This window comes from Capricornis sumatraensis, chromosome X, assembly GCF_032405125.1.
Source record: "Capricornis sumatraensis isolate serow.1 chromosome X, serow.2, whole genome shotgun sequence".
Taxonomy (NCBI): Eukaryota; Metazoa; Chordata; class Mammalia; order Artiodactyla; family Bovidae; genus Capricornis; species Capricornis sumatraensis.
Window position 1 is genome coordinate 87,544,154 of NC_091092.1, and position 23,219 is coordinate 87,567,372.

The 23,219-nt window shown below is 39.7% G+C and overlaps 1 protein-coding gene and 1 non-coding gene across 2 annotated transcripts in view; one reads left to right on the plus strand and one right to left on the minus strand.

Moving 5' to 3' along the window:
- SHROOM4 (shroom family member 4) overlaps positions 1–23,219 on the minus strand; it is a 260,582-nt gene that overhangs the window by 56,647 nt on the left and 180,716 nt on the right. The gene's annotated exons all lie outside the window — the stretch shown is intronic.
- Positions 10,082–10,185, plus strand: LOC138072047 (U6 spliceosomal RNA). The gene has a single exon (XR_011144203.1). It is a non-coding gene; the product is annotated as a U6 spliceosomal RNA (small nuclear RNA).

Below are 23,219 nucleotides of genomic sequence, written 5' to 3' on the forward strand. Positions count from 1 at the left end.
TGCCTTTCCACCTTCCCCACTTCTACTTCCCCTCCCCTCTTGGAATAGCCAGGTCAAGTTCTTTCATATAAATCTGCTGAATCCCCCGCCTCTCTACCCTTTACCTCAGGATCCATTCAAGGCTAAAAAGAAGCCCAGGGTAGTGAATAAGAAAGGAAGGGAATGCTGGGTTGGGAGGAAAGACTCCCTCAAATGCTGTGATGTGTGTCAAGGGGTGTCTTTTGGCTTTCCAAGTATGAAAGTAAAGAGTAATACCCTCATTTGGTTAGGGCCTTTACACTTGACTTTTCCGCTTTCATGTCTCCATTTTTTCACATTAGAATCTTTAAAACACGGGGACACCTATGTTTCTAAAGGAGGTTGGAGAGGCAACCATATGAAAGAAGTGGGAGAGCTCTGCAAATATTAGGGGCTAGAAAAATGCTTAGTAGTTTAGAAACACAGTACTTAGAATTCTCTTTCAGACTTGGCTGTGAAGCATATTCTAGTTTACATATCTATATAGAGGCAGATAAAACATACCCATCATAGACTGTTTCTTGTCAATGATCCCAAAGGCAAGGAGGTGGATGGTGCATATTTCGCAGCTTCTAGGAGCAAGGGGAGCAAGTCAAGAATCTGAATAATGAAAGAGAGGTTTTTTTTTTTTTTTTCTTCCCTGTATATATAAAAGCTAAGGGTGTAACACCAGAGGGCTGAGGGCGACTTCATATGAGCACACAGGGAAAATGACAACATGTTCACAGAATACCATCTGTTGAGTCAGCTTCTGCTATGATGCCCAATTTCCTAAACCAACACCCAGAGTGATAAAGAAGGTGGAGGATGTTTGTCCTCTAGCCTTAGTTTCTATCAGTAATACCATAGCGTTCCTTGGGAATGACTGCAGGAATAATACAAGATTTCCTTTCTTTTCCTTTTAAGCCAAATATCTCCTTCAGCTCAAACTCAGTACTGGAGTACCAATTTTCAGGAAAATGATGAACTCCACGAAGACTTTGTCCAAAGTCAAGTCTCAAAAACCTTTAGAATTGCTTCTGGCCACTCCCTAAATCATCTCCACTACTAAATGCATGGAGGCCAAAGACAATGTCCAGTAACAGTGAGAACCTCAATAGAACCAAGAGAACCTACTCATTCTGCTTTGAGAAAACATGACAATGAGGATCAGTGCTCAGCAGAGCTGGAACATGGTGAGCAAGGTAGATAGTACAGGGACGTGAGGCTGGGGAAAGTGTGAAGGCCAGATCACAGAGTTTTCAAGGTCAAGGTAGGAAGTTTGTGTTTTATTTCCAGTGTAGTGGGAAATAAGCTACTGGAGATTGTTAAGTAGGTGACAATGATCTAAGTTTTACAAAGATAGATTTAGGCAGGGCAGGAGTAGAAGTGAGGGAACCAGTTTAAAAAGGCTTTTATAGGTAAGAGATAATGGTGATTTGTTCTAGGGAGGAAGTAGTAGGGGTAGAGAAGAGAGGTTTGATTACAGATATCTTGGAGGTAGAGCTGACAATATTCATTGATCGATTGGATGTGGAGAATGAGGGATTAAGAAGAAGTCATGCCATCAGAGCTGCCTGGCATCTGTAACTTCTTAGTACAGAATTCATTCCTGAAACTGAGTCATTAGTAGTTCTTAAAAAAAAGTTAGCAGTCTTTATCATTCTTTTATTCAAGCATTTATGGAACTCCTATCTACATTTAAGGTGTTTGGAGAGGTACTATGAAACATGCCAAAATGAAGAAGATATGATTCCTGAGCTCAAGAAATTTATAGTGTGGTGGGGGGGGTCAATATGGGGCTTCCCTGGTGGCTCAGACAGTAAAGAACCTGCCTGTAATGCAGGAAACATGGGTTCAATCCCTGGGTTGAGATGATTCCCTGGAGAAGGAAATGTCAACCCCCTCCAGTATTCTTGCCTAGAAAATCCCACGCATGGATGGAGGAGACTGGAGGGCTATAGTCCATGGGGTTGCAACAGTTGGATATGACTTAGCAACTAAACCATCATCACCAGGGGATGAATAAAAATACCTATGTAACTATTCTATATACTAACAACAAAACACTCAGAAAGAAAAATTAAGGAATCAATCCCATTCACCACTTCAACAAAAAGAATTATATATCTAGGAATAAACTTACCTAAGGAGACAAAAGAACTATACACAGAAAATTATAAGACACTGATGAAAGAAATCAAAGATGACAAAAACAGATGGAGAGATATTCCATGTTCCTGCGTAGAAAGAATCAATATTGTGAAAATGACTATACTACCAAACACAATCTACAGATTCAATGTTATCCCTATCAAATTACCAATGGCATTTTTCTCAGAAGTAGATCAAAAATTTCACAATTCATATGGAAACACAAAAGACCCCGAATAGCCGAAGCAGTCTTGAAAAAGAAGAACAGAGCTGGAGGAATCAACCTTTCTGAGTTCAGATTATACTACAAAGCTAAAGTCATCAAGACAATATGGTACTGGCACAAAAACAGAAATATAGACCAATGGAACAAGATAGAAAGCCCAGAAATAAACCCATGCACCTATGGGTACCTTATTTTTGACAAAGGAGGCAAGAATATACAATGGGGCAAAGACAGCCTCTCCCATAAATGGTGCTGGGAAAACTGGACAGCTACATGTAAAAGAATGAAATTAGAACACCTCCTAACATCATAAACAAAGATAAACTCAAAATGGATTAAAGACCTAAATGTGAGACCAGAAACCATAAAACTCTTAGAGGAAAACACAGGCAGAACACTTGATGACATAAATCAAAGCAAGATCTTCTATGACAAACCTCCTAGAGTAATAGAAATAAAAACAAAAGTAAACAAGTGGGACCTGATTAAACTTAAAAGCTTTTGCACAGCAAAGGAAACTATAAGCATGGTGAAAAGACAACCCTTGGAATGGGAGAAAATAATAGCAAATGAAACAACTGACAAAGGATTAATTTCCAAAATATACAAGCAGCTCATACAACTCTATGCCAGAAAAACAAATAACCCAATCAAAAAGTGGGAAAAGACCTAAACAGATATTTCTCCAAAGAAGACATCAGATGTCCAACAAAGACATGAAAAGCTGCTCAACATCACTCTTATTAGAGAAATGCAAATCAAAACTACAATGAGATATCACCTCACACTGGTCAGAATGGCCCTCATCAAAAAGTCTACAAACAATAAATGCTGGAGAGGGTGTGGAGAGAAGGGAATGCTCTTGCACTATGGGAATGTAAATTGATAGAGCCACTATGGAAAAAGGTATGGAGATTCCTTAAAAAACTAGGAAAAACCCCACAATATGACCCAGCAATCCCACTCCTAGGCATATACCCTGAGGAAACAAAAACTGAAAGCGACACACGTATCCCATTGCTCATTGCAGCACTATTTACAATAGCTAGAACATGAAAGCAACCTGATGTCCATCAACAGATGAATGGATAAAGAAGTTGTGGTACATACATACAACGGAATATTACTCAGCCATAAAAAGGAACACATTTGAGTCAGTTCTAATGAGGTGCACAAACCAGAACCTATCATACAGAGTGAAGTGAGTCAGAAAGAGAAGGATAAATACTGTATTCTAACACATATATATGGAATCTACAAAAATGGTACTGAAGAATTTATTTACAGGGCAACAATGGATAAACAGACACAGAGAATAGACTTATGGACATAGAGAGAGGGGAGGAGAGGGTGAGATGTATGGAAAGAATAACATGGAAACTTACATTACCACATATAAAATAGATAGCCAACAGGAATTTGCTGTATGGATCAGGTGTGGGATGGGGAGGGAGATGGGAGGGAATTTCAAAAGGGAGGGGATATATGGCTGGAACCTATGGCTGATTCATGTTGAGGTTTGACAGAAAACAGCAAAAATCTGTAAAGCAATTATCCTTCAATAAAAAATAAATTAATTTTAAAAATTGATGTAACTAACCAGAGTAGAATATCATGTCATAAAGGAAATGCTAACAAAATGAGAGTTTAAAAAAAGAAGAAGGGTTTCTGCTTTACTGGGGACTATATTCAATATGTTATATAACCTATAATGGAAAAGAATATTTAGAAAGAATATTATATATCTTTATATATCTCTAAATCACTTTGCTGCACACCTGAAGCTAACATGATATATTGTAAATCAACTATACTTCAATAAAAATTTAAAAACCAAGCCATATGATTATCTCAATAGATGCAGAGAAAGCCTTTGACAAAATTCAACATCCATTTATGATAAAAACTCTCCAGAAAGCAGGAATAGAAGGAATATACCTCAACATAATAAAAGCTATATATGACAAACCCACAGCAAACATTATCCTCAATGGTGAAAGGTTGAAAGCATTTCCCCTAAAGTCAGGAACAAGACAAGGGTGCCCACTTCCACCATTACTATTTAACATAGTTCTGGAAGTTTTGGCCACAGCAATCAGAGCAGAAAAAGAAATAAAGGGAATCCAAACTGGGAAAGAAGAAGTAAAACACTCACTGTTTGCAGATGACATGATCCTCTACATAGAAAACCCTAAAGACTCCACCAGAAAATTACTAGAGCTAATCAATGAATATAGTAAAGTTGCAGGATATAAAATCAACACACAGAAATCCCTTGCATTCCTATACACTAATAATGAGAAAGTAGAAAAAGAAATTAAGGAAACAATTCCATTTACCATTGCAATGAAAAGAATAAACTACTTAGGAATATATCTACCTAAAGAAACTAAAGACCTATATATAGAAAACTATAAAACACTGGTGAAAGAAATCAAAGAGGACACTAATAGATGGTGAACTATACCATGTTCACGGATCGGAAGAATTAATATAGTGAAAATGAGTATACTACCCAAAGAAATCTACAGATGTAATGCATTCCCTATCAAGCTACCAGCGGTATTTTTCACAGAGCTAGAACAAATAATTTCATAATTTGTATGGAAACACAAAAAACCTTGAATAGCCAAAGCAATCTTGAGAAAGAAGAATGGAACTGGAGGAATCAACCAGCCTGACATCAGGCTCTACTACAAGCCACAGTCATCAAGACAGTATGGTACAGGCACAAAGACAGAAATATAGATCAATGGAAAAAAATATAAAGCGCAGAGATAAATCCACACACCTATGAACGGTTCTATGAAGACCTACAAGACCTTTTAGAACTAACACCCAAAAAAGATGTCCTTTTCATTATAGGGGACTGGAATGCAAAAGTAGGAAGTCAAGAAACACCTGGAGTAACAGGAAAATTTGGCCTTGGAATGCAGAATGAGGCAAGGCAAAGACTCATAGAGTTTTGCCAAGAAAATGCACTGGTCATAGCAAACACCCTCTTCCAACAACACAAGAGAAGACTCTACACATGGACATCACCAGGTGGTCAACACCGAAATCAGATTGATTATATTCTATGCAGCAAAAACAAGACCAGGAGCTGACTGTGGCTCAGATCATGAACTCCTTATTACCAAATTCAGACTCAAATTGAAGAAAGTAGGGAAAACCGCTAGACCATTCAGTTATGACCTAAATCAAATCCCGCATGGTTATACAGGGGAAGTGAGAAATAGATTTAAGGGCCTAGATCTGATAGATAGAGTGCCTGATGAACTATGGAATGAGGTTCGTGACATTGTACAGGAGACAGGGATAAAGACCATCCCCAAGGAAAATAAATGCAAAAAAGCAAAATGGCTGCCTGGGGAGGCCTTACAAATAGCTGTGAAAAGAGGAGAGGTGAAAAACAAAGGAGAAAAGGAAAGATATAAGCATCTGAATGCAGAGTTCCAAAGAATAGCAAGAAGAGATAAGAAAACCTTCCTCAGAGATCAATGCAAAGAAATAGAGGAAAACAACAGAATGGGAAAGACTAGAAATCTCTTCAAGAAAATTAGAGATACCAAGGGAACATTTCATGCAAACATGGGCTCGATAAAGGACAGAAATGGTCTGGACCTAACAGAAGCAGAAAATATTAAGAAGAGGTGGCAAGAATACACAGAAGAACTATACAAAAAAGATCTTCACGACCCAGATAATCATGATGGTGTGATCACTCACCTAGAGCAGACATTCTGGAATGTGAAGTCAAGTGGGCCTTAGAAAGCATCACTATGAACAAAGCTAGTGGAGGTGATGGAATTCCAGTGGAGCTGTTTGAAATCCTGAAAGATGATGCTGTGAAAGTACTGCACTCAATATGCCAGCAAATTTGGAAAACTCAGCAGTGGCCACAGGACTGGAAAAGGTCAGTTTTCATTCCAATCCCAAAGAAAGGCAATGCAAAAGAATGCTCAAACTACCGCACAATTGCACTCATCTCACACGCTAGTAAAGTAATGCTCAAAATTCTCCAAGCCAGGCTTCAGCAATACATGAACCGTGAACTTCCTGATGTTCAAGCTGGTTTTAGAAAAGGCAGAGGAACCAGAGATCAAATTGCCAACATCCGCTGGATCATGGAAAAGCAAGAGAGTTCCAGAAAAACATCTATTTCTCCTTTATTGACTATGCCAAAGCCTTTGACTGTGTGGATCACAAAAAACTGTGGAAAATTCTGAAAGAGATGGGAATACCAGACCACCTGACCTGCCTCTTGAGAAATCTGTATGCAGGTCAGGAAGCAACAGTTAGAACTGGACATGGAACAACAGACTGGTTCCAAATAGGAAAAGGAGTACGTCAAGGCTGTATATTGTCACCCTGCTTATTTAACTTATATGCAGAGTACATCATGAGAAACACTGGGCTGGAAGAAGCACAAGCTGGGAATCAAGATTGCCAGGAGAAATATCAATAACCTCAGATATGCAGATGACACCACCCTTATGGCAGAAAGTGAAGAGGAACTAAAAAGCCTCTTGATGAAAGTGAAAGAGGAGAGTGAAAAAGTTGGCTTAAAGCTCAACATTCAGAAAATGAAGATCGTGGCATCTGGTCCCATCACTTCATGGGAAATAGATGGATAAACAGTGTCAGACTTTATTTTTTTGGGCTCCAAAATTACTGCAGATGTTGACTGCAGCCATGAGATTAAAAGATGCTTACTCCTTGGAAGAAAAGTTATGACCAACCTAGGTGGCATATTCAAAAGCAGAGACATTACTTTGCCAACTAAGATCCATCTAGTCAAGGCTATGGTTTTTCCTGTGGCCATGTATGGATGTGAGAGTTGGACTGTGAAGAAGGCTGAGCACTGAAGAATTGATGCTTTTGAACTGTGGTGTTGGAGAAGACTCTTGAGAGTCCCTTGGACTGCAAGGAGATCCAACCAGTCCATTCTGAAGGAGATCAGCCCTGGGATTTCTTTGGAAATAATGATGCTAAAGCTGAAACTCCAGTACTTTGGCCACCTCATGCGAAGAGTTGACTCATTGAAGAAGACTCTGATGCTGGGAGGAATTGGGGGCAGGAGGAGAAGGGGACGACAGAGGATGAGATGGCTGAATGGCATCAGTGACTGGATGGACGTGAGTCTGAGTGAGTGAACTCTGGGAGTTGGTGATGGACAGGGAGGCCTGGCGTGCTGCAATTCATGGGGTCGCAAAGATTCAGACACAAATGAGCGACTGAACTGAACTGAACTGACTGGACACCTTATCTTAGACAAAGGAGGAAAGAATATACAATGGATTAAAGATAACCTCTTTAACAAGTGGTGCTAGGAAAACTGGTCAACCACTTGTAAAAGAGTGAAACTAGAACACTTTCTAACACCATACACAAAAATAAACTCAAAATGGATTAACGATCTAAATGTAAGACCAGAATCTGTAAAACTCCGAGAGGAGAACATAGGCAAAACACTCTCCGACATAAATCACAGCAGGGTCCTCTATGACCCAACTCCCAGAATATTGGAAATAAAAGCAAAAATAAACAAATGGGATGTAATTAAAATTAAAAGCTTCTGTACAACAAAGGAAACTATAAGCAAGGTGAAAAGACAGCCTTCTGAATGGCAGAAAATAAAAGCAAATGAAGCAACTGACAAACAACTAATCTCAAAAATATACACGCAGCTTAAGTCCAGAAAAATAAATGACCCAATCAAAAAATGGGCCAAAGAACTAAATAGACATTTCTCCAAAGAAGACATATGGATGGCTAACAAATACATGAAAAGATGCTCAACATCACTCATTATCAGAGAAATGCAAATCAAAACCACAATGAGGTACCATTTCACACCAGTCAGAATGGCTGCAATCCAAAAGTCTACAAGCAATAAATGCTGGAAAGGGTGTGGAGAAAAGGGAACCCTCTTACACTGTTGTTGGGAATGCAAACTAGTACAGCCACTATGGAGAACAGTGTGGAGATTCCTTAAAAAACTGGAAATAGAACTGCCTTATGACCCAGCAATCCCACTGCTGGGCATACACACTGAGGAAACCAGAATGGAAAGAGACACGTGTACCCCAAAACTCATCACAGCATTGTTTATAATAGCCAGGACATAGAAGCAACCTAGATGTCCATCAGCAGATGAATGGATAAGAAAGCTGTGGTACATATATACAATGGAGTATTACTCAGCCATTAAATAGAATACATTTGAATCAGTTCTAATGAGGTGGATGAAACTAGAGCCGATAACCCTGTATGTGAGACAGCAAAAGAGACACAGATGTATAGAACAGTCTTTAGGACTCTGTGGGAGAGGGCGAGGGTGGGATGATTTGCGAGAATGGCATTGAAACATGTATAATATTATATAAGAAACGAATTGCCAGTCTAGGTTCGATGCAGGATACAGGATGCTTGGGGCTGGTGCATGGGGATGACCCAGAGAGATGGTATGGGGAGGGATGTGGGAGGTGGGTTCAGGATGGGGAACACGTGTACACCCATGGTGGATTCATGTTGAAGTATGGCAAAACCAATACAATATTGTAAAGTAAAATAAAGTTAAAAAAAATCATGTAATAAAAACATTATTTAGCAAGTTTTCTTATTTTTTTGCTGAAAATGCTATAAAATTGGTGGTGTCTAAAACCAAACAGTAAAGGAGGAAACAAAGGAGAAAGCACAGCTAGTTGAATCAAGGAAGACTTTGCAGAGCCTCTAAGTTTGAAAACTCAGAATAATTTCAACAGGAGGAGACTGGGGAAGAGGTCATGTGAGGTGTTTTGTAAAAACAAGAGTGGGAAGAGCAGGAATATACTGAAGGAAGAACATAGAGTTTTTCTAAGGCATACAGGAAATAAAATTAGAATGATGCAACAACATGGCGAGCCTTAAGTGTTTATCCTAACACTTACTTTACCAACAGGCAAGACAGAGGCTTTGGAGGTTCCAGAATAGGAGGAAAGAGATGGTAAAAACAGTATGTTAGTAAGGTTATTCTCATAGCCACATGTAGGATGAATTATGTGGATAAATACTGAAAGTATAGTGAAGTGAGTAGGCTAGTGCCATAGACTTAGTAAAAGGTAGAACTAGAGAGGTGACAGTGAGAGTGGAGCAGAATGAAAGGATGTGAGAAAGGACATAAGAGACAGAATCAAGAAACTTGGATTACTAATTAAATATGGAGGAAAGCGAAGTTAAGATGACCATGAAACAGCTAGTGGTACCTACATTGGGAAGTTGAGAACCAGAGACATGAGTTCGACTTTAGATATGAGCATATTCGATATGCTGTCTAATGTAGATAGTCATGCCCCACAAGCAGCCTGATATCTGGGCTGTAGTGCTAGAAAGACCTTAGGGTAGAGTATGGACGCATGGTCATTATCCATAGAGAGGGGGCAGCCAAGTGCATGTGACTGCCCACAGTATATGCCTGCAAAGGAAATAGAGTGGATGACATATCTCTACAGAACAGCTAAAGAGGAAGAAGAGCTAATCAGAAAGACAAAACAATAAAATGTAATTTTCAGTGATATTGGCAATATATTTTTAAAAACTGTCAGCAAAGTTTCAGGGAAAGAAGCATTCTTATAAACTGCTGGATGGGAATGGATTGGGTATACATTTGCCTCAAGGAAACTTGCCATATATTATCAAGAGACATAAAAATGTTCCTACTGTGTTTGCTTTAGCTGACATATACTAAAATCAGAACAATATAGAGAAGATCAGCATGGCTGTCCCACAAGGATGAAATGCAAATTTGTGAAGCACTGCATATTTTTTTCTAGAATTAGAGAGTGGTGGTGGCTATACAACCTTGTAAATATACTAAAACCCACTTAATTCCACACTTGAAAGTAATTAATTTTATGGTTGGTAGATTATATTTGTTTTTAAAAATGTTTGATGTATGAGGCAGGGCACCCAAAGCTGGAGTTCTGTGACAACCTAGAGGGATGGAGTGGGGAGGGAGGTGTTGAGGAGGTTCAGGAGGGAGAAGACATGTATATGCCTATGGCTGAGTCATACTGATGTATGGCAAAAACCATCACAATACTGCAAAATAATTATCCTTCAATTAAAATAAATAAATAAATTTTTAAAAATGTTCCTACCCTTTAATCTAATCTTTCCATCCCAAGGATTCTATCTTAAGAGAGCAATTAGAACTAAACATATTTATTTATGTACATGAAGTATCAACAGCTACAGCGTTATTTATAATGTAAAATTAGGAATATCCTAACTGTTCAAATAGGAAAAGGAGTACGTCAAAGCTGTATATTGTCATCCTGCTTATTTAACTTATACGGAGAGTACATCATGAGAAACACTGGGCTGGAAGAAGCACAAGCTGGAATCAAGATTGCCGGGAGAAATATCAATAACCTCAGATATGCAGATGACATCACCCTTACGGCAAAAAGTGAAGAGGAACTAAAAAGCCTCTTGATGAAAGTGAAAGAGGAGAGTGAAAAAGTTGGCTTAAAGCTCAACATTCAGAAAACGAAGATCATGGCATCTGGTCCCATCACTTCATGGGAAATAGATGGGGAAACAGTGCAAACAGTGCCAGACTTTATTTTTTTTGGACTCCAAAATCACTGCAGATGGTGACTGCAGCCATGAAATTAAAAGACACTTACTCCTTGGAAGGAAAATTATGACCAACCTAGATGACATATTCAAAAGCAGAGACGTTACTTTGCCAACAAAGGTCCGTCTAGTCAGGCTATGGTTTTTCCAGTGGTCATGTATGGATCTGAGAGTTGGGCTGTGAAGAAAGCGGAGCGCCGAAGAATTGCTGCTTTTGAACTGTGGTGTTGGAGAAGACTCTTGAGAGTCCCTTGGACTGCAAGGAGATCCAACCAGTCCATCCTAAAGGAGATCAGTCCTGGGTGCTCATTGGAAGGACTGATGTTGAAGCTGAAACTCCAATACTTTTGGCCATCTCATGCAAAGAATTGACTCATTGGAAAAGACCCTGATGCTGGGAGGGATTGGGGGCAGGAGGAGAAGGGGACGACAGAGGATGAGATGGCTGGATGGCATCACTGACTCGATGGACATGAGTTTGAGTGAACTCCGGGAGTTGGTGATGGACAGGTAGGCCTGGCATGCTGTGATTCATGGGGTTGCAAAGTGTTAGACACAACTGAGCGACTGAACTGAACTGAACTGTTCAAAATTTTGGAAGTTAGGTGAAGTACTGTGTATTTACATGAAGGAATAATAGTGTACCATAGTTGTGTTGTTCTTTAGTTGCTCAGTCGTGTCTGACTCTTTGTGACCCCATCAACTGTAGCCCACCAGGCTCCTCTGTCCATGGGATTCTCCAGGAAAGAATATTGGAGTGGGTTGCCATTTCCTTCTCCAGGGGATCTTCTCAACCCAGGGATAGAAGCTGCATCTCCTGCATTGCAGCCAGATTCTTTTCTTCTTTGTTAATATGAGAAACGTTTTTATAGCCCTTCCAGTCCATTCTGAAGGAGATCAACCCCGGGATTTCTTTGGAATGAATGACGCTAAAGCTGAAATTCCAGTACTTTGGCCACCTCATGAGAAGAGTTGACTCATTGGAAAAGACTCTGATGCTGGGAGGGATTGGGGGCAGGAGGAGAAGGGGACGACAGAGGATGAGATGGCTGGATGGCATCACTGACTCGATGGATGTGAGTCTGAGTGAACTCTGGGAGTTGGTGATGGACAGGGAGGCCTGGCGTGCTGTGATTCATGGGGTCGCAAAGAGTCGGACACGACTGAGCGACTGAATTGAACTGAACTGAGTACATGATTGAACTTTTTATTTCAAACACTTATCCAGTATAGAACTATATAAAGTGAAATATTTAAATGCACTTCTGTTTCCCTAATTTTTTTTACATAAATAAGACATTATTATTCATTCAATAAATATTTATAGGCTGCCGACCATATTCCAAACATTCTTTTAGAATGTCTTTGTTCATGTACAAAACAAAAGTTGTTTTGAGCACTTCTGTATATTGCATATCTCTGTTTCTATTTCTCTATATCAGTGTCTCTAAGTCCATTTCTATCTCTGTCTCCATGTCTGTTCCTATCAGTGCATATCTTTTTTTTTTAAGTTAATTTATTTTAATTGGAGGATAATTATTTTACAATATTGGGATGGTTTTTGCCATATATTAACATGAATCAGCCACAGGTACACATGTGTCCCTCCATCCTGAAACATCGCCCCTCCACCACCACCTCCCTCCCCACTCCATCCCTCTGGGTTGTCCCAGAGCACCGACTCTGAGTGCCCTGCTTCACGCATCAAACTTGCACTGGCCATCTATTTTACATATGGTAATATACATGTTAAAATGCTATTCTCTCAAATCATCACACCCACACCTTCTCCCATAGAGTCCAAAAGCCTGTTCTTTACATCTGTGTCTCTTTTGCTGCCTTGCATATAGGGTTGTCATTACCGTTTTTCTAAATTCTATATATATGTGTTAATATACAGTATTGATGTTTCTCTTTCTGACTTACTTCAATCTGTATAATAGGCTCCAGTTTCATCCAAATCATTAGAACTGACTCAAATGTGTTCCTTTTCATAGCTGAGTAACATTCCATTGTTTATATGTACCACAACTTCCTTATCCATTCATTTGCTGATGGACATCTAGGTTGCTTTCATGTCCTAGCTATTGTAAGCAGTGTTTCAATGAACATTGGGGTACATGTGCCTCTTTCAATTCTGGTTTCCTCACTGTGTATGCCCAGCAGTGGGACTGCTGGGTTGTATGCCAGTTCTATTTCCAGTTTTTAAAGGAATCTCCACATGATTCTCCATAGTGGCTGCACCAGTATGCATTCCCACCAACAGTGTAAGAGGGTTCCCTTTTCTCCACACCCTCTCCAGCACTTATTGTTTGTAGATATTTTGATGGTGGCCATTCTGACCTGTGTGAAATGATACCTCATTATGGTTTCGATTTATATTTCTCTAATAATGAGTGATGTTGAGCATCTTTTCATGTGTTTATTAGCCATCTGTATGTCTTCATAGGAGAAATGTCTGTTTAGTTCTTTTGCCCACTTTTTGATTGGGTTGTTTGTTTTTCTGGTATTGAGCTGCATGAGTTGCTTGTATATTTTGGAGATTAATTCTTTGTCAGTTATTTTGCTTGCTATTGTTTTCTCCCATTCTGAAGGCTGCCTTTTCACCTTGCTTATAGCTTCCTTCATTGTGCAAAAGTTTTTAAGTTTAATTAGGTACCATTTGTTTATTTTCATTTCTGTTACTCTGGGAAGTGGGTCATAGAGGATCTTGCTGTGATTTATGTCAGAGAGTGTTCTGCCTATGTTTGCCTCTAAGAGTTTTATAGTTTCTGGCCTTACATTTAGATCTTTAATCCATTTTGAGTTTATTTTTGTGTAGTATACTCATTTTCACTATATTGATATTTCTAATCCATGAACATGGTATATTTCTCCATCTATTTGTGTCATCTTTGATTTCTTTCATTAGTGTTTTATAGTTTTCTATCTATAGTTCCTTTGTTTCTTTAGGTAAATTTATTCCTAAGTATTTTATTCTTTTTATTGCAATGGTGAATGGGATTGTTTCCCCAGGACAAGATGGCTTCAGAGGTGAATTCTACCAAAACTTTAGAGAAGAGCCATACCTATCCCACTCAAACTCTTCCAGAAAAATGCAGAGGAAGGCAAACTCCCAAACTCATTCTATGAGGCCACCATGACCCTCATACCAAAACCAGACAAAGATGGCACACAAAAAGAAAATGACAGGCCAATATCACTGATGAACATAGATGCAAAAATCCTTAACAAAATTCTAGCAAACAGAATCCAACAACATATTTAAAAGATCATACATCATGACCAAGTGGGCTTTATTCCAGGGATGCAAGGATTCTTCAATATTTACAAATCAATCAATGTGATATACCATATTAATAAACTGAAAGATTAAAAACATATGATTTTCACAACAGATGCAGACAAAGCCTTAGACAAAATTCAACACCCATTTATGATAAAAACTCTCCAGGAAGCAGGCATAGAAGGAACATACTTCAACATAATAGCTATAAATGACAAACCCACAGCAAACATTATCCATAGTGGTGAAAAATTGAAAGCATTTCCTATAAAACCAGGAACAAGACAAGTGCGCCCACTCTCACCACTACTATTTAACATAGTTTAGGAAGTCCTAGCCACAGGAATCAGAGAAGAAAAAGAAATAAAAGGAATCTAGATTGGAAAAGAAGAAGTAAAACTCTCACTGTTTGCAGATGACATGCTCCTCTACATATTAAACCCTAAAGATAACACCAGAAAATTACTAGAGCTAATCAATGAATGTAGAGTTCCAAAGAATAGCAAGGAGGGATGAGAAACCCTTCCTCAGTGATCAATGCAAAGAAATAGAGGAAAATAATAGGATGGGAAAGACTAGAGATCTCTTCAAGAAAATTAGAGATACCAAGGGAACATTTCATGCAAAGATGGGTACAATAAAGGACAGAAACAGTACGGCTCTAACAGAAGCAGAAGAAATTAAGAAAAGGTGGCTAGACTACGCAGAAGAATTATACAAAGAAGATTTTAATGACCTAGATAACCACGATGTTGTGATCACTCACCTAGAGCCAGACATCCTGGAGTGCGAAGTCAAGTGTGCCTTAGGAAGCATTACTATAAACAAAGCTAGTGGGGGTGATAGAATTCCAGCTGAGCTATTTCAAATCCTGAAAGATGATGCTGTGAAAGTGCTGCACTCAATATGCCAGCAAATTTGGAAAACTCAGCAGCGGCCACAGGACTGGAAAAATGTCAGTTCTCATTCCAATCCCAAAGAAAGGCAATGCAAAAGAATGGTCAAACTACTACACAATCGTACTCATCTCACACACTAGCAAAGTAATGGTGAAAATTCTCCAAACCAGGCTTCAACAGTATGTGAACAAAGAACTTCCAGATGTTCAGGCTGGATTTAGAAAAGGCAGAGGAACCAGAGATCAAATTGCCAACATCTGCTGGATCATTGAAAAAGCAAGAGAGTTCCAGAAAAACATCTATTTCTGCTTTACTGACCACACCAAAGCCTTTGACTGTGCGGATCACAACAAACTGGAAAATTCTTAAAGAGATGAGAATACCAGACCACCTTATATGTCTCCTGAGAAATTTGTACGCAGGTCAAGAAGCAACAGAACTGACATGGAACGAGAGACTGGTTCCAAATTAAGAAAAGAGTATGTCAAGGCTGTATATTGTCACCTTGCTTATTTAACTTATATGTAGAGTACATCATTCCAAATGCTGTATTGGATGAAGCACAAGCTGGAATCAAGATTACTGGGAGAAATATAAATAACCTTAGATATGCAGATGATACCACCCTTATGGAAGAAAGTGAAGAGGAACTGAAGAGCCTCTTGATGAAAGTGAAAGAGGTGAGTGAAAAAGCTAGCTTAAAACTCAATATTCAAAAAACCAAGAACATGGCATCCGGTCCCATCACTTCATGGAAAATAGATTTGGAAACAATGGAAACAAGTGACAGACTTTAATTTGGGGGGCTCCAAAAGCAATGCAGATGGTGACTGCAGCCATGAAATTAAAAGATGCTTGCTCCTTGGAAGAAAAGCTCTGATAAACCTAGACAGCATATTAAAAAGCAGAGAAATTAGTTTGCCGACAAAGGTCCATCTAGTCGAAGCTATGGTTTTTCCAGTAATCACGTATGGATGTGAAAGTTGGACCATAAAGAAAGCTGAGCACCAAAAATATTGATGCTTTTGAACTGCGGTGTTGGAAAAGACTCTTGAGAGTCCCTTGGACTGCAGTCAATCCTAAAGGAAATCAGTCCTGAATACTCATTGGAAGGACTGATATTGAAGCTGAAGCCCCAGTACTTTGGCCCACCTAATGTGAAGCACTGACTGATTGGAAAAGAGCCTGATGCTGGGAAAGACTGAAGGCAGAAGGAGAAGGGGACAACAGAAGATGAGATGGTTGGATGGCATCACCGACTCAAAAGACATGAGTTTGAGCAAGTTCTGGGAGTTGGTGATGGACAGTGAGGCTTGGCGTGCTGCAGTCCATGGGGTTGCAAAGAGTCAGACACAACTGAGCAACTGAACTGATTTAATGAATATAGTAAGGTTGTTGGATATATACAGATATCCCTTGCATTCCTATACACTAACAATTGAAAAACAGAAAGAGAAATTAAGGCAGGCAGATTCTATACTGCTGAGCCACCAGGGAAGCCCATAGTCTGCTATTACAAAAGAGAAAAAACAGTATACAAACCTGTATGTTGTATCAGCCCAACTCAAAAAACAAATAACCATATGCATATATTCATGTACAAGCATACACATATTAAAAGCCGGTATGGGCATGTCCCTGGTGGTCCAGTGCTAAGATTCTGAGCTCCCAATGCACAGGGCCTGGGTTTGATCCCTGGTAGGAGAACTAGATCCCTCATGCCACCATCAGGAGTTCACATGCTACAACAAAGATCCATCGCAGCCAAATAAATAAATAAATAAAAATTTTAAAAAAGCTAGATGAAAATTACTAATATCTTACCATTAAGTATCTCTGTGTGTCAGAATTAAGGGATATTTTCATTCTTTATAATTTTAGAAAATTTCAAAATTGTGTAGATAACATGTGTATTACTTTTAAATGAGAAAAGTTTCCCAAAGAAAAAGGACTCCCTCATACACAGACATATCATTTACCCTGGCAACTGTCTAATACAGCTGTCTGACACATTCTTAAGTTAGGAATTTGCAATTATACTTATGATCTCACTTAACTCTTTCAAACATCTGGATTTTGCCCTTAGGGAAATCAGCTCAGAGCCCACCAACCTAGCAAGATGGTTTCCCCAACAAATACTTTCCTGTTTGGAAGTAGATTCCTCTGCTTATTCTACTAACTAAAAAAATATATATATATATATATATATATCTACACCTGACATTTTTTTACCCCAATTTCAGCACTAGTTACTGTTCTCTGCTGTGAGATGTGGTCAGAGCTGGAAGAACAGGAGCAAGTTGAGAAGAGGCCAGTCAGAAGGAAAAGGAGATCAAGTCAAAGTCAGCATCAAGGCCACACTCATTGGGTTAAAATCATTTTACTACTTAGGACCTTCTTGACTTTGGTTTCTTTCTAGGTGCCTGATGAACTTGATGGAAAAAGTCTGGTAGAGAGGTGACAAAGCACAGGAAAAGATGATGGGGGTGGCAGCAAGTACTATTTGTGAAGCCATAACTGATAATATTTATAGTTCCCAAAGAACTTTCATGGACACCAGTCCATTTAATTCTTACAAGAATCTTATAAACTCCATGTTAGAAAAGAAGAACCTCCATATCAGGTTCAGAGGTAAAATCATACAAGGCTTGAATCCAAATTATTTGGTTCCAAATTCCTGTTTTTTCCTAAACAATAGTTCTCAAAGTTTGTCTCATATAGCAGCATCAGCATCACCTGGGAAATTGAAGGAAATAAAATTCTGGGGCCCCACTCCAAACTTTTTGAACTAGAAACTCTGTGAGTGGAGCCCAGGCATCTGAATTTTAACAAGCCCTCCAAGTGATTCTGATTCGTGCTCAAGTTTGAGACCCATCACTCTAAAAAAAATGCTACCATACATTTGAAACAGATTTTCAAATGGCTTCTTTAAAATACTGGCTGCTGCTGCTTTTACTTATGTGGGGTCTTGTCTTCTAAGGCAGCCTGGGAGCCTCCCTTCAACTGCCAGCGGCAGTTGTACACATAGCCAGCGGCAGTTGTACACATAGCCAGTGGCTATGTACACAATAGAGGGTATCTGCTTGAACAGAATTCGGGCTCCGGGGGCAGGAACATTCTACTTCATGGTGAGGCACATCCCAGAACCAAAAGGGCCGTTCCCACATCGCAACTTCCATTGTTGAGTGGAGACATGAGCTGGCAAGCAGCTGCCATATATCCATCTCCTCTGCTGAAGTTTCTCTTAATAAAGCTTTCACATGGTTTTACAATGCTCTGCATGAGCCTCTGGGAAATTCCCTGATCTGACGTATTTATGTTTACAAACCTCTAGTTCATCAGGTTTTTCATCTCTTTGTATTTCGTTTTTTTTTTTTTTTCAATGGATTTGGAAGCAACAACTGAGAAAAAATATACAGCAATTGAAACAAAATTATTTTCCTTCTGGGGAACCTGGACACCCAATTTCCTCACTGCAGGTAACTGTTCATTCTTTCTCTCTCACATACACACAAAGTCATGCACATTCCTCCCCCATGAGATGGAGAACAAACAAATCAGTTACTCCTTGGAAAACTAGATTTGACATATATTGGATTTTAACTTTTGTCAAGGTGATTTTCGTCAAATTGAAACAAAGCTCATACACAGATATGGATTTAATTTGAAAATGCTGAAGCAGAAAGACAAAAACAAGGACTGAGAATTATAAAATTTTCAAGATGCTAGGAGTGAACAGAATTGGTTGTATCTCCCCTTCTATAAGGCACTTGCATTGAATTCATTCATTATTTATTCATCGATTCATTCATTCATTATTGAGAGCCAAGAGAGCACCATTCAAGGTGCTGGGGACAAACCAATTAATAAAACACACAAAATAGTCTCCATGGAACTCAACTCTATAAATATAGAGTATGACAGGTAGTGATAAGTGCTATGAAGATAGAGAAAGCAGGGTAAGGGATAAACTGGCAGGTCTCTCTATATGAAGGCCAATTCTATTTTAGAGTGTGTGGTCAGGGAAGGCTTCTGAGGTGATACTTGAACAACAAAAGTATTAATAAACAAAGTCACAGAAGGAGCCAAGCAAATACTGAGGGAAAATGTTCTAGGCAGAGGCATCAGCCAGAGAAGTGGTCCTGAGACAGGATCAGCTTGTCATGGTCCAAAAATAGCATGAAAGCCTGTGTGGTTGGAGCAGAATAAACAAGACAAAGAGAGGTAGGAAATAAGGTTGGGGAAGGAGCCAGGGGCCAGGTGAATGGGTTATTGTAAGGATTTGGGGTTTAATGGTAAGAGTGATGGAAATAAATCCTGTGTCTATTATGTGTTTGTGCATGTGTACATGCGAAGTCACTTCAGTGTGTCCGACTCTTTGTGACTCTATGGACCATAGCCCACCAGGCTCCTCTGTCCATGGGATTCTCCAGGCAAGAATACCGGAGGGGGGTTGCTATGCCCTCCTCCAGGGCATCTTCAGGAGTCTAAAAGGGCTTCACAGGTGGTACTAGTGGTAAAGAACCTACCTGCCAATGCAGGAGATGTAAGAGATGTGGGTTCGATCCCTGGGTTGGGAAGATCCCCTGAAGGAGGGCATTGCAACCCACTCCAGTATTCTTGCCTGGAGAATCCCATGGACAGAGAAGCCTGGGAAGCTACAGTCCATAGTGTCACGCAAAGTCGGACATGACTGAAGCAATTTAGCATACACACACAAGGAATCTAAAAAGTCTGTACTATGATCCTTGCCCTCAAGAAGCTTTCAATCTGTCATCCATTTGGGGAAACAAGCCAGAAGTACAGGAGACTTGAAAAGGGATAGGGGTTCTTGCTGACTCATATATACTTGTTCCTAATACTAACGAGCTAGTTTTAGTAGAAAACAGCTCCAGAAGAGAAAAAAGCTTGCCTTCTATGCCAATTTGAGAAGATTCTTTCACCTCACATTTTAGGCTTTTTTATCTCAAAAGCACTTACAGTGTTTACTATGTATTACAAATATTAAAACAGTTAATACTCATAACTATCTTACAAAGCAGGTGCTACTATTGTCATCTCCATTATTCAGAGAGGAAAATCAGAGGCCTGGAGAGATAGAGTAACTTGCCCAAGATCACAGATCTACAAAGTCACAGAGATGGTATTCAAACTCAGGCAGCCTGGCTCGAGTCCATATTCTTAACCACTATTCTAATCTGCCTTGCTGAAAGAGAAGGATCAGAAGCGGGGGCGGGGGGGGGCATGATGAATCTAAAATTGAGAATAAAAGGGAAAGTCTCCCAGATGTCCTAGGTGAACCAGAAGAATTCTGGGGCCTATGAGAAACATGGGGAGAAGACTGAACTAGTTGAGGGGAAGAGCTAGAGAAGCAGCTCTTTCCTATGGGAAACTGAGAGGTCATGGGACTTTTGGGTATCCTGACCTGCCTATCACAGAATACATAATGTCTAACAGCCTACAGGGTCTTCCTGGTGGCTCAATGGTAAAGAATCCGCCTGCCAATGCAGGAGACACAGGTTGGATCCCTGAGTCGGGAAGATCCCCTGGAGAAGGAAATGCCAACCTACTCCGGTATTCTTGCCTGGGAAATCCCATGGACAGAGAAACCTGGTGGGCTACAGTCCATAGAGTTGCAAAGACTTGAACATGACTTAGTGATTAAACAATAACAACAAGAGCCTGCAACCAGAGAAACCTACATAAAGGAGGTCAAGCATGAGGTCTGGTCCTGAAGGAAGAGTAGGAACTGACCAAGATGAAAAGTACTTCTATAAGAGTAGCTCGTAAAAATCAAGGAAATTTGAGAAAAACATAGTGTTCTGAAGGTAGAGTGGATGAGGAGGGGTGGTAGGAGGTAAATCTAGAGAGGCAGGCTGAACAGGACATAGAAGATCCAGGTTGCCATGCTAATGAATTTGGACTTTCCCCACAGGCACTGGGAGCCAGTGAAAAACTCTAAGCATGATAATGGCAGAGTCAGATTTGTATTTTGGAAAGATGCATCTGCTAGCATTTTTTTTAGGGAGAAAGAAGCAGGTGGACCAGTTAGGAAATGAATGTTATAGTCCAACATGATCCATGATTCAGGGATAGAATGGTAAGGCAGATTTGAGACTTGTCTGAGAATGGTCTAGGAGGTAAAACCAATAAATCTTGGTGCCCAGTTGGACAAATGTGAGAGATAAAGGAAGGGGTCCAGAGTGTGTGCAGATATCTCACTTCAGTAAATGACTGAGTCTGTCACCAAGAAGAGTAGGGAGGGAAATTAGCCCAGTTTTGGACAAGTTGAGTTTTTATATTTTTAAAGATAGAGTACCCAAGGAACTATGGACAGAGGTTCATAATACTGTATAGGAGGGAGTGATCAAAATCATCTCCAAGAAGAAGAAATGGAAAAGGGCAAAGTGGTTGTCTGGGGAGGCCTTACAAATAGCTGAGAAAAGAAGAGAAATGAAAGCCAAGGGAGAAAAGGAAAGAAATATCCATCTGAATGTAGAGTTCCAAAGAATAGCAAGGAGAGATAAGAATGTCTTCCTAAGTGATCAGTGCAAAGAAATAGAGGAGAACAATAGAATGGGAAAGACTAGAAATCTCTTCAAGAAAATTAGAGATACCAAGGGAACATTTCATGCAAAGATGGGCTCGATAAAGGACAGAAACAGTAGGAACCAAGCAGAAGATATTAAGAAGAGGTGGCTAGAGTACACAGGAGAACTATACAAAAAAAGATCTTCATGACGCAGATAACCAGGATGGTGTGATCACTCACCGAGAGCCAGACTTCCTGGAGTGTGAAGTCAAGTGGGCCTTAGGAAGCATCACCACAAACAAAGGTAGTGGAGGTGATGGAATTCCAGCTGAGCTATTTAAAATCCTAAAACATGATGCTGTGAAAGTGCTGCTTTCAACATGCCAGCAAATTTGGAAAACTCAGCAGTGGCCACAGGACTGGAAAAGGTCAGTTTTCATTCTAATCCTAAAGGAAGGCAATGCCAAAGAATGTTTAAACTACCACACAATTGCACTCATCTCACATGTTAGCAAAGTAATGCTGAAAATTCTCCAAGCTAGGGTTCAACAGTACATGAACTGAGAACTTCCAGATATTCAAGCTGGATTTAGAAAAGGCAGAGGAACCAGAGATCAAACTGTCAACATCTGCTGGATCAGAGAAAAAGCAAGAGAATTTCAGAAAAACATCTACTTCTGCTTCATTGACTATGCTAAAGCCTTTGACTGTGTAGATCACAACAAACTGCAGAATATTGCTCAAGAGATGGTAATACCAGACCACCTTACCTCCCTCCTGAGAAATCTGTATGCAGGTCAAGAAGCAACAGTTAGAACTGGACATAGAACAACAGACTGGTTCCAAACTGGGAAAGGAGTATGTCAAGGCTGTATATTGTCACCTTGTTTATTTAACTTTTATGCAGAGTACATCATGAGAAATGCTGGACTGGATGAAGCACAAGCTGGGATCAAGGTTACTGGGAGAAATATCAATAACCTCAAATATGCAGATGACACCACCCTTATGGAAGAAAGTGAAGAGGAACTAAAAACTCTCTTGATAAAAGTGAAAGAGGATAACGAAAAAGCTAGCTTAAAACTCAACATTCAAAAAACCAAGATCATGGCATACAGTCCCTTCACTTCATGGCAAATAGATGGGGAAACAATGGAAACAGTGAGAGACTTTATTTTCTTGGGCTCCAAAAGCACCTGCAGATGCTGACTGCAGCCATGAAATTAAAAGATGCCTGCTCCTTGGAAGAAAAGCTCTGACAAACCTAGATAGCATATTCAAAAGCAGAGACATTACTTTGTCGACGAAAGTACATCCAGTGAAAACTATGGTTTTTCAGTAGTCATATATGGATGTGAGAGTTGAACCATAAAAAAAGCTGAGTGCCGAAGAACAGATGCTTTTGAACTGTGGTATTTGAGAATACTCTTCAGAATCCCTTGGACAGCAAGGAGATCAAACCAGTCAATCCTAAAGGAAATCAGTCCTGAATATTCATTGGAA